Here is a 15457-nt window from a genome sequence, read left to right on the forward strand (position 1 = left end):
CTCATCTTGAAGAATAATAGGAATGTCAAGTGTTGGTGATCTAGGTTGACTTAAGGATAAGATCATATCATTCTTCCATTTTTTATAAGATTGAAAAAGAGCATCGCTCCCTAATGGAAGAGATTGAAATTGTTTAGGCCAAAATATATCAATAGGAACACCGGGGCTTCTTTCGGATGGATAAATAAGCTATGGTTCACGGTTATGATTTCTCCATTGTGAGAAAATTTAAGACATTTGTGGATTGGAGAAGCAATAGCCTTCATGGAAGATAACCAAGGATAAATCAACTTCACACGGAATTGCTCAGTGGAAGGTATGATAACAAAGTCAACATCCATGGATTTAGCATGAACCTCAATAGGAAGAGTGATAGAACCAATGGTAGGACAAGAGAAGCCATCAAATAACTTCACAACGACATTAGAAGCATCATATAGTGGTTTATGCAATCATAAAGTGAAAAGATACTCTTTAGTTATGACATTAACCATGCAAGAGGGATCAATCAGGGCACCATGGCAAGGGATATCCTTAACCTTTGCAACTATGTATAAAGGGTCATCGGGTGCTCTAATGGTCTCACTAGGGTCAAATGTAATACAAGGATCCTTAGGTGAATCTTGTCTTTCTACCATATTAACCAAATTTGGAGACATATAGATGAATATTTCAGAAGAGAGATAATTAGGCACAATCTCAATAACGTTAGAGGTATGAGATGGCAAGGGATTTGTGAAAATCTTAAGATTTTGATTAGGAGGAGCAACTGATTTATTCCCTTTATCATTCACACATGCCATAGATATAGTATTATTATCAATCAAGTCTTGAACCTTAATTTTCAATGCAAAATATTTCTTAGTATCATGACCAAGTTGATGATGAAATTGGCAAAAGGAATAGTTATCAAAATAAGGAGATGCAAGTTTGGAAGGATCAATTTATTTTATAGGAGGAAGTTTGATAATATTTCTGTGCAACAACTGAGACATAATACTATGTAAAGATTCATTCAAAAGAGTAAATTGTCTTTCTCTTTGAAAAAAATAGAAATAGAAGGCACACCTATTGTAGCATTCACATGGTTGTTGTTGATTGGATCATTGAACTTGATGAAGATTTTTGTTGGTTTCAACTTTTCAAACGGTTGTTGAACACTCTCCCCCTTATCACTCGGAGCCATAGGAGTGGATTGCTCCATTTGACTCACAACCAGTTGATAATTGTGGAGTATTGCGCACAACTACGGAAAGGAAGTAAACTCAAACAAAAGAAGCTTTTCCCTGATATCTTTTTGTAAATTAGAAATGAAAATTCTTTGAATATCATTATCAAGCACATGAAAAGAAATTTGAGCACACAAATGCTTATATCTACCAATGAAATCAGTCACTTTCTCTTTAACACCTTGTTTACAATGCATTAAATCGGTCAAAGTGATTTTAGGACCAATGTTGTTTTGAAATTGTTGGATGAAAGCATTTGCTAGTTGTTGAAAGAAAGTGATAGAATAAGAAGGCAGAGAGAAATACCATTGTAAGGCCTTATCTCTTAGTGTTCTTGTAAATAATTTTGCAAGCAATCGTTGATCATAAGCAAAATCAGTACATAAGGTTTGAAATGTTTTGACATGCGTAAGAGGATCACCTTTTCCATTATAGAGTTTAAATTGAGGGATCTCAACATGTTTAGGTGGGACGACTTTAACAATATCAAGAGAAAGTGGGCTCGCAACATCAAAGGTGGGCACACTAAACTTGGATTGACTCATGGAAGCAATTTGTTATTGTAAGGAAGACACAGTTTGGGCAAGATTGTTGATTGTCATTTTGGTAGAAGAATTCATGTTAGACATAGGTGATTGAGAAGGTGGTGTGATGTTGTGGAAAGAAGGCATGGACTAAGAATAAGGTGGTGGGACACTGTGATAAGTAGGCATCGGTGATGATTGGGTAGGAAAAGAGATACTTAAAGGAGGAATAAAGTTGTTGAAGGAATTGCCCCCTTGTGTCACACTGATTGGTTGAGAAATAGTAGGAATACTCATGGAAGACATAGGTAATGATGGAGGATTAAATGAAGAAGAGGGATTGCCCCCATGACCTATGGTTGTAGGAATGACATTTTGGGTTGAAGTAGCCATGATGTTAGATGTGAAAGTAGGAACACTAGTCATAGGATTAGTCAAAGGAATAGAGGAATTGACTTGTGTTGAAGGTTGTGAGTAACCTAGGGTTTCAACACAACTCTTGATAGGCATGACATTAGAATCAACAATATGTGCAATGCCACATAATATATATCAATTCCATTCTTATCACTTTGAATCATGCGCTTAAGACCTTCAATTAATGGAAGAGCTTCACTATTAGGGTATTCTTGGGACATCCATTGTTGAAAGTTATCAAATTGATTGTCCAATGTAGAAAGTTGATCTAAAGAAACCCTAGTTAGAGATTCTTCTTCACCATGGGATCCATCAATGGGCACATGATTAGGATGGGAAGAATTAGCATGATCCTCATTAAAGAAGTCACCCAAATTAGGCTCCATCTCCTCGGTAATTAAACCTTGGGAAGCTTTAATTCTAATGCTTCGTCTAATGGGGATAGGATAGGTAGGACTAATAGTGGTAAAACTCATGCACTAGAGGGAAATTTTGAATTTTGAGTTATGGAATAAAGCTTGCAAAAATTGAGTAATGCAAAATTTAAGAAAATAATGATTACACAATTTGAACTTTGTTGGAGGAAGGGAATGACACAATTTCCAAAAAAAAAATGAAAGGAAATTGGAATTTTAAAATTAGGGCCAAGGGAATACCACTTAATTTTAAAATTAGAATTTTTAAAATTAGGGCAGACAATAATTAACCTCTTAATTTTAAAAATTTTCTTCAAAGTTGAAATGTTGAATTTTGAAGGTATTTTCGATTCTAGAGGGTTCAAAAATCGCTAAAATCAACCAATCTTCTGGATTTAGGCTATTAAATACAGTCATAACAGTCTCCCGAAATTTTAGAAAAAAAACCAAGGACCGTGGCAGGAACGCACATGGTCCGACCAACTTTTTTTAAAAAATTTGCAGGGATGGATATTACGACGATTTTAAAGCTAACCCCCCCAAATTGGCAAATTTTATGATCTCTAGATGGGCGAATGAAGGCACAAAGGTGAAAATAGGACCCTATTAGGGTTTTGAAATAAAAAAGAGGAATTGAAGTGCAATTTTGAAAAGGGTCAAACCTAATGGACAGGGACACCTTGGAAAATGTTTAAGAATCTGAATGTAAATGAAATTGATTTGAAATTCACACAAAATCCAATTCATTTTAAAAATTAGGGTTTGATGACCTAACCATTTAATTTAGAATTTAGAATTTTGGGAAAAGGGGGGGAAATTGAAAGTTTGAATTGTAGGATTGAAAACAAATATGAGAACAATCAGAAATCTGAAAATGAAATGAAAATCTAATTTTTTGCACAAGTTCAATATGATTTTTGAAAATTAGGGTTTGAATAAGTAACCTCTTAATTTTGTAAATTTTAATTGTAAATTGAACAAGACAATGAGGAAATTGAATTTGACAAACAAAATAATTTTTAGAGGAAAGCATGCAAGACGTCGGGTTCACCAAAATGTAATGGTGGGAAAATGATGAGTGATAGATCAAGAGGAAAACTAACCCTTTCCCTCAAAGAGAGATGAGAGTTTCATTTATTGATTATCCTTCAAACACTTTTCACCATTACATTAGGAAGATAAGGGATAATTCACTAGTTTCAATCTCCACACAAAGATGATAGATTGAATTCTGGATGAATTAAGAATGTTAGGATGACCCCTTCTTCCTTTGTTTGAAATGGAAAGGAAATTGATTGAATTATGTAGTGCAAAAGTGACAAAGAATCGATTATAACTTAAGATTTGAATATGGGATGAAGTTGTGCACCTGGATTTGGCAGTAAAATGTCGAGACGAAGTTGCCTTGCAAATTTGATGAAAAGTTATCTGAACCATGGCGGGAATATACACGGTCCTCCTAAAAATCCGCAAAATGAAAAGGGGTTTTCCATCTCTGCAAATGAAGCTCGAATCCAAAAGTACAGATGTGCATCTGTAACCTACACACAAAAAAGAGAGGGAAATATGTTGGGATTGGGGGTTTCCCTTCAGGTCAAACCCCACTTTTGGAATTAACCAAGTAATGAAAGAAAGTACTTGCAAGTAGATGTAAATGAAAAGACTGAATTGTAAATAACCTCAAGGGAGGTTGTAATAGCAATGTTGATAGAAATGCTTGTATGGAATTGTATGTTGAAATCAATCTCCTCTTCAATGGTTGAATCCTTGACTTGAATACAACACCTAGCCTTGAAGGGAGACTTGAGAATGCTCAATGCTGGAAAAGAATGCTTGAATGCTTGAATGCTCTTGAATTCTTGATCACTTGTGAAATTTCCACTTATCCAACTTATGCTAATGAGAGAGCGAATGCTCCCTTAAATACATGTTTGAAGGATTTGAATTTCATCACGAGCCTACATCGGGGAGATTTCCTGCTCACTATACAACCCACAATGCATTCTCTAGGAAGGTCCTGCCCCAAAATAGGGCAGGGACAGGGGTGCCACGCCCCTATCCTACCCCTTTCTCCAGGGCAGAGTGTGGACAAAGTGATGTGAAGGCCAAGGAAGAAGTTGTTTTCGCAAGCTGAGCACTCTCCGGTCTCCGATCAGGCTAGAGGATTCGAGTTTGCATGCGTGAGGACCCTAATGCATTCGTAAATTGCTAGGGTCGCAATTTTATGACACTACAAGAATATCAACGAGCCTCTCACACGAAGCTCCAACCACAAACCCCCCGCATCTGCCAAAGACTGCATGGATGAGCAAGGGAAGTAAGCAAGGGGAACAAAAGTCATTGTAGCCAAGCACAAAGCGAGCAAAACCCTCGGCCTCAAAACAAAAAAAAGGCACAAGCCCCACTTGCACCGCAACGGCCGCATCCTGCCGTAGGTAAGAGCTCAAAGAGGAGGCAAGGCGAAACACAACGCCGCCAAGCCAACACAGACCACCACCGCGAACCAGAGCAACCACCAAACAAGCCAGAGGGAAAAAACAAAATGCTACTTACATAGGGGGATGCCCATCGTCTTCATCATCCTCCAAATCAGCTTCCTCAACCCCTGAGGAAACCCTAACCCCTGCACGCCCGCCACAACCACCTCTCCCACTCATTGCATTAGGTCTCCTTTGTTCCAAAGCATCCTCTCTAACAATATCTAATTGATATTTAATAGAAGATTGTTATCTAGGCTGAGATATTTATAAAGCAACTATTTAATTTTTTCTGAAAAAATGATAAGATTAGTATTTAGTGTTGTTCAGTATATTTATAATTTTGATCAAGTGAAAATGAATGAGATTTTAAAATATTAATTGTTAATGATAATGTAAAACACAAAGTTCTAATTATTGAAAGAATCATCTTGTACAAATGAGACATGGAAACCAAGAAGATTGTAAGTAAAATTAAGACATGGCAAGAGAATCAAGATGAAGATTAGATTAAACTTTAAAGAGAGGTGCATGGGAATATAAAATCTACTTCACCACATTGAGGTAATGATTTTTTTTTCAAGGAAGTACATATTATTCAATCACAAAGACTTATGATATATTTGAAGCAAGGTTATAATACTATGTAGCTTGATTGATTTATATCGAACTTAATAATCTGTCAAAATGTGGCAAATCATTAAGTCACCACAATTAATATTGAAGACAAAGTTCAAGAATTGTGTTTTTGAAAATCTCTTGATGGTACAGAGCAGTGTGTATAGCAATCCACGTAGAACACTGTCATTAGTAGTTGCCCAAGTTGCCTCTCTCTTTATCTCCAACTTTTCTTTTGGTGTCCTCCATAAAAGTGGATTAATCAAGCACTCATCAATAACAACTTGGAAAACATGGCCTAAGTCAGAGGACATGGGTAGTTCAAATATGAGGCATGTGCTTGAAAGGGTTATGAGATTAATTGGTACGTATTTGTAGCCAGATATGTTGAGAAAATACAAAAAGATTGTGCATACGAAATATTCAAATCCTATAGTGCTATAACTTTCACTTGAAAGTGACACCGATTTCTTAATTCCTCCTGCAAATTAAGAAAATATAATCTTATAGATTAAAATGACGAATTAGGTTTTGATAGAGGGACATTATTTTAATCTTGATTTAGTATTATAAACAAATAGTTTGTTATAGAATGGGCCAATCCTATCCATTCAAGAGCTCTAATATAATTTTGGTCTAAAACCCTGTTTTATCAATTTGTAAAGATTTTGTCATGTAATTACTTAAACTTTATAAAAATGAGATAAAAATTTCAAAGTTGCACTGAAATGCATTTACATAACCCTAGTTAATAGAGTTGAAAATGTATCCTCCAAAATTTTGATATACGATAAAGATAGATTCTCATATTTTAGATGGAATGAAGTGTACAAGATTTTATATTTAGGGATTATTTTAGCATTTATTAATGTGAAATTTCCTAATAACAATAATTAGATGTAAGAGAAAATTTTAAATTTACATTCCATTTCATATAATATAAAATATTACGGAGAATAGCTGTTAAGGGAGATTTCATATTAATGAAAACAAAATGATCAAATTTAACATCAACAAAAAACAATAACACAAAAGATTGATAGAGAGCTCTGGTGTAATTTATAAACTAATATAATACCAATTGAACTAATGGATTATGTTAACTTTTCGCACTAATGAACTAATACAAGAAACTTGAGACATTAACAAATGTCAGTAGTATTATATCAAAACAGAACAAAAATATTAGATAAGAGAGGCATTATTATATTATCTTGTAGTAAGTTCAAAAAGGGTAGCATCAATTGCATGTGCAGATTATTAAAATGTTAATAAGATAACACCACTCTATGATTGAACAATTTAAGAGGGCTAGGCATGTAAATGTTAACATATGCAAGAAAAATAACACCATATTGTACCCAGTGAGTCGTAGTCAACATATTGTTGAAATGACACATATATTCTCTCTAACTCCTTAGCAATAGCTTTGTTCAGTGCTGATCAAATCACACATTAAATTATTAGTACATATTCTAAAATAGTAAATTTCAATTAACATGAGATAGCTAAAGCAATGTACGCAAGCAAATATGTATCATGGTCAGGGCAGAAATGTGGTATATAAAAATATTACATTGGACCTATATGTGATTTGTAAAATGCATGTGGTGTTTGTTCTTCATTGCATCGAAATCTCAACATGTTTACATATTTGAATTCCTCTTGAATTTTTTTCCAACTATATAAAAAGTGGTACGTCATTTCAAGTTCATATGCAAAATATAAGCCTTCTATAAAGAGCATATTATAGTGGTTTTGGTTAATGTTTGTATGAAACATACCTCACCTTTTTTAGAGTCTTGTCATAGCCTGAATAAGTATAGAAATAGAATGATCATTAAGCCCCTAACAAGAAGAAAGAGTATCTAGACTTCAATGAATGAATGCATTGCTAATAAGCTTAAGGTTTGCGGCCTAGTGTAGGAGAAACAATCATAACCAATGCTTCTATTGTCTAATATTGTAATTATAGTCATTAAGCTTATCTGGGTTGCAAGCTCTCTTGGCTTCTTGGCAAGTCTTTTACATCTTCAATTAGCAATGTTATCCTCAGTATTATGCAAGCCTCTGAGTTCTCTAGGCATGCCCATTAGGGGTTATGCTCTAGTTGGATATGCAGATGACTTTAGCGGTTGTTACTTGTTTGATGGAATCAAATCAAATTAGCCCTTGAAACATAAGTTCACAATCTTCCCAATTAGTTTTAACTTATTTAAGCATTTATGGGCAAATGATATATACCATGAATAGCATTTTTGCATTATTGTTGAGGACAGCCAGAACATTCTTGATTCATTATAACCTTATTGTTTTTTTCCTTTTATTTTTGGTTTGAGTTCATTTTTATTTGGTAGTTGATCTCTGCATTATAAAAAATACCAAGAAAGGACTATTATCTTACTTTTGATTAGTCTTTGGTCAGAATTCTGATTATAAGAGATATTCTAACTTATTACTATTGGGAAGACTGACTTCAACAAGTACTCTGACTTTCTCTTTGAGATCAATAGAGGATTCCGATTTATGGTATGAAAGTTGATTTCTTACTATAGATTTTATTAGATTATTCTTATTTTTTTCTGTATTCCCGCTAAAGAATATTCTACCTCTCAGGACCTTATGTTGACATTAACTTATATGTTATCTCAACAACCTCTATTGTAGAAGTTGACCGACATGCCTCTTGATGTTCCATTTTAAGCCTTGAATAAAGTATGCTTTTCTTACTTAAAATAATATTTAATAGAATTATGGAAATCATTCAGAGTTTTGCTACTGCAAGAGGGGTCTTATGTAGTATGCCATTTCTTGTTTGCTAAATGCATGATAACTCAATATTTGTTTAGCAACATTCTATACATAGGCCTTGTATGAATTGAGTGTAATTATTTTTTATGGTCATTAAATATTAATCATTATTAGATGTTATGGATAAGGTTTTTTCATAAACTAGATAGGGTAGTTGTGCTAAAGTTCTATGTCAATGAAAAAGTTACTTTTTCAAAAGTATGAAGAAATACTTATAACTTATTTGTTTGTCATTTTTTTGTATGCAACCTCCCACCTCTTGTATTGTTTAATCACTACATTGGAATATCTTTTGGACTTTTATTTGAACTGGGATTGCCTACATATAGACACATTGCTTTATTACTAAGAAGGTTTACCTCTTAGAAAGAATCACCAAATTTTAACTTTGTTGATGGACCCAATGCTATATGCAAGTGATGTCCTTGTAGCTTGGTGCAAGAGCACGGGATGGACTTTATGCCTCCATGAGGCAATTTTGTAAATTTGGCTTTATCATTGTGTTTTGATAATGCAACAAAGTCTTTTGGACCATTTTGGACTTATTTATATTGAGTTTGAGTCTTAGGAGGTCATTTGTGGGTTCTATGGAAAATATTGTAAAAAGTTGTCATGTTGTCAAATGTTGTCATGCTATTTTTCATTTTTGGTTGTATGTGGAAGGTGAAGGGTCAAGTCATTTAAAAGTCGGTTGTAATTGATCATTTTTTGTTGGAAAAGGCATAAAAATGGCCTCCAACACGAATTCCATGAGTTTTTGAAGGTTGGAATAAAGAAGGAATTTATTTTTGTATCATCTTTACATTGTTTTTTTTTTTAGTTTTCAGAATTTACAGTCTAAAACATGCTATTTTACGGTCCTTTAATGGTCTCATATTGAGGACTAGAATATATGGATGGAAATATATTTATTTCTAGTTTCCAAATATTCTTTTCTCATTAAATTTTATTTATTTTTGTGTAAGATATGGCGATTTTGGTGAAGGTTGTCCAGTTTGACAGTTTTTGGTGAAGCTAACAGTCTACAAAATTTGTGGTATGTAAATTGTTGGTACAATAAAATCCCTCAACCAATTGGAAAAGTTTAACAAATTATTCTATTTTAATCTAAATGTGTTTTGGTTCAATCTAATTAAGTCTTTTAAAAGTTATAAGCAATTTGGTGCAGGTTGCTTGGAACCCTACCTAGGGTTAGCAGTTTTGGGAAAAGTATCATAACTTTTGTTTTAACCGTTGGACGTGGCTATAAATTTGAGGAAATGTTTGTATTTAGGCTTTATTAAATCTCACCAAAGCGATTGTATTAGTTACATCTTTAGTTAAATTTATTAAGGATTGTTCTCAAGTGGTAGATTTTGTCCTAGTACGTTGATATGGTTAAAGGGTTACAAATATCAATCTACTGTGTTGATGTGAATCCTCCCTCTTGCATCATATCTTTCTTGCCTTTTTTATTTTCTTTGCAATTTGACTTCAAATTAATTAAACATTGTTGATCATAGAGTCCCATGTAGCTATTTGGAAGCTACAATTTACATTATAAGCAAAAATAATGGTTTATCTTATGTTCCACTACGAAACTGTTACAAGTTTCATCCAAAAAATTATAATTATTTTGATTTTGAATGGAGAATGTTTCCATGGTATTTTTAATTTGTAATTAATACTGTAATTTACATTTTGATACTATAGGAAAAATTCCATAGTGGGAATTGTAATTATTTGAATTTTGGATAATATATCCATGGCCTTTTCAATTTGTAACATCTAAAGAATTTGATTTGTATATGCTAGCTATGTTGTGTAGTATCAATTTTTCTTATAGGAGGTGTTACCATGATATCTTGAGCAGTTAGTTTTATTGGTCTAATAATATGAATATATGTTTTATGCATCACTTCTAGCTATAATTATCTTTTAGAGGATATACTTGCCTGTAGTTTGCTTCTATCTGTAGACACATAAAAATTTCATTAAAATATCCTCTTAATTAATCTCAAATTTCTAATCTTCATCAAGTGGATCCATTATAATATTTATTTCTCATTATTCCATTATTCTCCGTTATGCTATTTATTATATTAATATTCATATCCATATCATTAATATTCCATTAAATCAATAATATATTCATCATTTCATTAATTCCATTTAATAATATAATCCATTAAATAATACATATTCCATTATTCATTAAATTCACAAATTCCTAAATGCTTCTCATATCACAAATGCACCCTATATTTATCATCTCTCACCCCTATCAATTACACTCATCTAATGCATGTGGGTAAACAATCTTCATTTATGCCCCAATATATTATCCCACATTCATCCTACAACTTGGATCCCCCTTTAGGACAACTATTTAAACCTTGCTCCCTCTCATTTCTCAACCTAGCAAGTCAATCTATCATTTGCATACTTGCATTTTTTAATCTTTCTCTTGTATTCTTGATAGCTTGATCTCTTATCTTGATTCTTTCATTTTCAGTTTTCTTTGCATCACAAATATCTATTTATCATAGCCTCTTATGTATGTGTTTCTGAGAGCACTTTTGATTAAACACGAGATCTTGGTTGATATGAGTGCAATGGAGTCATAAATCCATTTGCATGCATGTGTGTTTTAGTAGTTCGTTTTGTTTTGCATGTGTGTGTTTTGGTAGGAACTCCATTGTTGGATGTTAAAAGAAGCTAAATTCATGATTTAGATTTTCATTTCCTTCATCAATATTATCCATGTTGCTTTAGCTTATGTTTCTCTAACTTTATGATTTTTGGTATCTTGCAAAAGTATTAATGACTACATGGGTTCTTGTCTGGAGAACTTACATTGTATGCTACAATAACATTCTAAATTTACACTAGTGGTAGCTATATCAATGCATACTCTGAAATTTAGAAATCCAAGTAAATATCTTTGAAAAAATAAGATTGCGGGAATAGAATTGTCTGCTCAAAATGACAAACATAGCTACAGTAATGATTTGAAGTTGTTAAGTTTAACTGTGATTAAAAATGTTCTTTAGTAAAAGAACATTAAACAACTTTGTATTGATTATCTAATATAATTTTTCTCTAGAAAAAAGAGACAAATATGGGAGTCTCATGCTGAATTCCAGTTTCAATATTAACTAGCATACCATTAGGCGCACTTCAATATGTGATGGAAAAAATACCACACTTAGGTTTCCATTATAATTGGTTCTGACGGTTCTATTATCAACAACTATCAAAATTCAATGATTCAATGTAATCTCTACTTAATGCTAAAGATTATAATTTGATCAAGAGAATCCATTAGTATAGATACAATCAACTAGATGAATGCTACTTACAATGAATATATTTCTTAAACTCAGAACAAAAAATAGGAACTTGAGTGTAAAGCAACAACACAAAATAACAATAAAAATCTAATTACATTGTAAACAAAGTTTTAAAAGATATTATTATTGTCATTTAGTTCAATCATTACATCCAATGTATGGGTTTTATAAAGCCATTATTTTCGGTACAAAACTAACTTACGAGAGTGAACTACCCAGACAACTAACTAACCTAACTTGATTTATTAAATGCAAACCTTATTTCCTAACAAACTCTCTTTAAGGTTTACATTGTGAAAAAGACAAAAACTAAAGACAAAAGATTATTTAACGTAAACTTGATTCCTAACAACCCCCTTTAAGGTTTACATTATGAAGTAAAATAAGAAAATGAAATCAACATTGGCCTAAACTTCCTGGTTTAAGCAAATGTCTGGAATCTCCAACTCTTCATCAGAATCAAACTTCCCGGTCTAGGCAAATGCCTTGAATCTCCAACTCTTCATCAGCATCAACCTAAACTTCTTGGTCTAGGTAAATGAATCTCCAACTCCATGGAAGGATCAACCCAAACTCCTCATGTCTAGGTAAATACGTTGATCATCCAACACACACCTATCCATAATTAGTTTCCATCTAAGTGACTTTATATATAATTAGGATACTTTGAGGATGATGTGAAAAACTTGTGAAGGTGTATGTTTTTGATAAGTTCTTCAAGTGTTTCACCTTCAAGGGTGGCAAGTTGTAGGCATTGGATCCATATATTTCGGTGATGACAAATGGTCTCGATCAATTAGGTTCAAATTTCCCTTTCTTTTCTCGATCTTGTTGATTTTTGAGATTTTATTTAAGAACAAGATCACCTATTTCAAATATGAAAACCTTGATCGTCTTATTATATAAATGTGATAGAGATGATTTTGGTTACAAGCCTATACATAAGTCAATACATTTTGGTCTCTCATCCAATAATTACAGGTCATGAAGTCTAGAAACTTTGTATTATTCATCCTTGATAAGGTGTTGTAAGGAAACCTCAAGGATGGTAACTCAACCTTGCTATGCAAAATGGCTTTAGCTTTAAAAATAAGAGAGTATAGGGTAGCACATGTAAGTGTGTGAATACTAGCTCAATAAGCCCATAAGGCCAAGTTGAGTTGGATATGCCAATCATGGTCAATCTCATTAATTATCTTTTTAAGGATTTCTATAATGGTTTTATCAAATGCCTCAACTTGATCATTATTATGAAGGTAGTAGGGGGTAGAGAATTGATGTTGAATGTGGAATTTGTCACAAATTTCAAACATCTTAGGTTTTCAAGGGATGACGGTTATCTATAACAATGGATAGAGGGACATTATACAAACTAATGATGTAATTTAATATGAACTTCACTGTTTTCTTTTCGGTAATGTGAGCAAGGAGGATGAATTCAATCCACTTTATAAACTACTTAATCATAATGATGATAAAATTATGGCCATTTGAGGAAGAGGGATGAATTTTGTCGATGATTTTGAGTCCACGTTGTGAAGAGGGCCATGGTGTGGTAATTGGCTATAACTCATGAATAGTTGCATGAATAATATCTTCGTGTAGCTAACGCTATAGGCATTTTTTAACAAATCGGTAGGCATCGTTTTTCATGGTAGGATAATAATAACTAGTTCACATCAATTTTTTGGTTAAGGTAGGTCAACTAAAATGTGCCCCACAAATTCTCTAATGCACTTCATGTAAGGTAATTTTGGATTCTATTGACTCAAGACAGCTAAGAAGGGTATTGTCAATACTCCTTTGATAAAGCATGATGAGTCTTCTTTTTGGCTATTTTATATGAACTTTATGTTATGTTAGATTTGTCATTTTGTGACTCAAACATTACAAATGAGATAGATATAAGCCTTTTTGTGTTTAACCTATGAACTTTTCTATCTAATTAACAACCTTATTAATGATATATTAAATTTTGCTATCTATTTAACAACCTTAAAAATGATATATTAAATCCATTTTAATGATAAGGGAATGCTTGATTAAATGTTGATTGAAAGTAGTATTGTTCAAATAAATGTTGTGTGTGTTAACTTCTATGTATACAGCTAGAGGAGAGACCAAGTCAACAAAGGATATCTGTTGTTGATTTGAAGAATTGAAGTCCTGATCAAATAGAATTGTTGAACCAGTTAAGACAGTAGTTGATAACTATCACAAAACTCCTAGTTGTAGTTGATGCAGTTGTTGCTTCAAAACATGTGTCGATTTGTCGAGGAAATCTAGAGGAAACCTTGGCCTATATTTGTGCATGAAACTGAGTCCTAGAATGATTCATTCTTCTATGCTTTTAGTTCTAATAAAAGTTGTCCTCCTAGTTTGTTGGGAGTGGATCAACTGTGTAGTTAGTTAGTTGTGGAATCTCTTATAAATCCATTGGTTAGAGATGGAGAATGTAATGCAGTTTTATCTTACTTGAGCATCGAGTGTACTTTGTTTCATGATTGAAATCAATAAAGGAATTTTAGTTCTATCATATTCACTGTAAAAAAGTATCAATGTGTTTATGATGCTTTTGTAATCTTTAGATTTGGTTAGAATTTTAGAGGCTCATCCAAGGGGGGCCACTTGGGGAGCATCCACGTTCATATACTTTCATTCCCTTTTGTGTGAGTTCATTAGCAAGCTTATGTTTGTTGGTTAAAATCTTTGAGTTGACTGTCCTGCAGCCACAAAAACTCCATTCTGTAACTGTTCCTGCAGCCAAAGGAAAGAAAAGTTTATGGTTACCAGCTTGTTAGTTCATTTTATACATAAAGTTATAAGTTTCATATTAAGTAGATTAAGTTGATATCAATAGAACCAACTTTAGAATTTAGTGATTTCCATCAATTTCTTATTTAGTTGCTTCAAGCTTAAGTTTAGTGTTCCTTAGGAGTTTCTTAGTGCACATATAGTGCATACCTGTTTCAAGTATACGTTCTTGGGTTGACAAGTGAATGAGATTCTGATTAATGAATTAGTAGTCGAATGATGCAATGAATTGAACCTTTCAGTCAAGAAAATATGTCTTAATTACTAGGGCATTATTAGGAACCAACAAAGCATATTATCAATTAATACAAAGCAAGATGAGTGACAAATGATTTTTTTCTTTGAGTGGAGGATAAATCAAGAGGATAGGTGTTATCATGAAGGTAATTGTAGACATCTTGATACTAGGTGAATTAGAACCAACAATTCATACACGAGTTTGATATTTGGGATATTAAAAGTGGGGATCAAAAGTTGTTCCACCAAGAATTCACACTTCTAAATATTTTATGGCATATCAAGAAGAGGTAAAATGGCTGCCATGGCATCTAAAATTTGTTATCCGACCTAGGAATTTTCTTAAAGGATATCTGTGTGAAGTACTTTTTGAAACTGTCAACCTTTCTCTTCTAAGGCAAGAGTTTTTCATCTTTGGATTGATAATCATCATTTACTTGTCTGGCAACCAATTGAGAGTCACCAAAAACTTGCAGTTCTTTGATTTTATAATATATAGCCATTCTAAGTCTAGTAATCAAGGCTCCATATTCAACAATATTTTTTGTACATGAAAATAATATGCGGTAGGATTTTGTAATT

The sequence above is a fragment of the Cryptomeria japonica genome, chromosome 11 (genome assembly GCF_030272615.1).
Source record: "Cryptomeria japonica chromosome 11, Sugi_1.0, whole genome shotgun sequence".
NCBI lineage: Eukaryota > Viridiplantae > Streptophyta > Pinopsida > Cupressales > Cupressaceae > Cryptomeria > Cryptomeria japonica.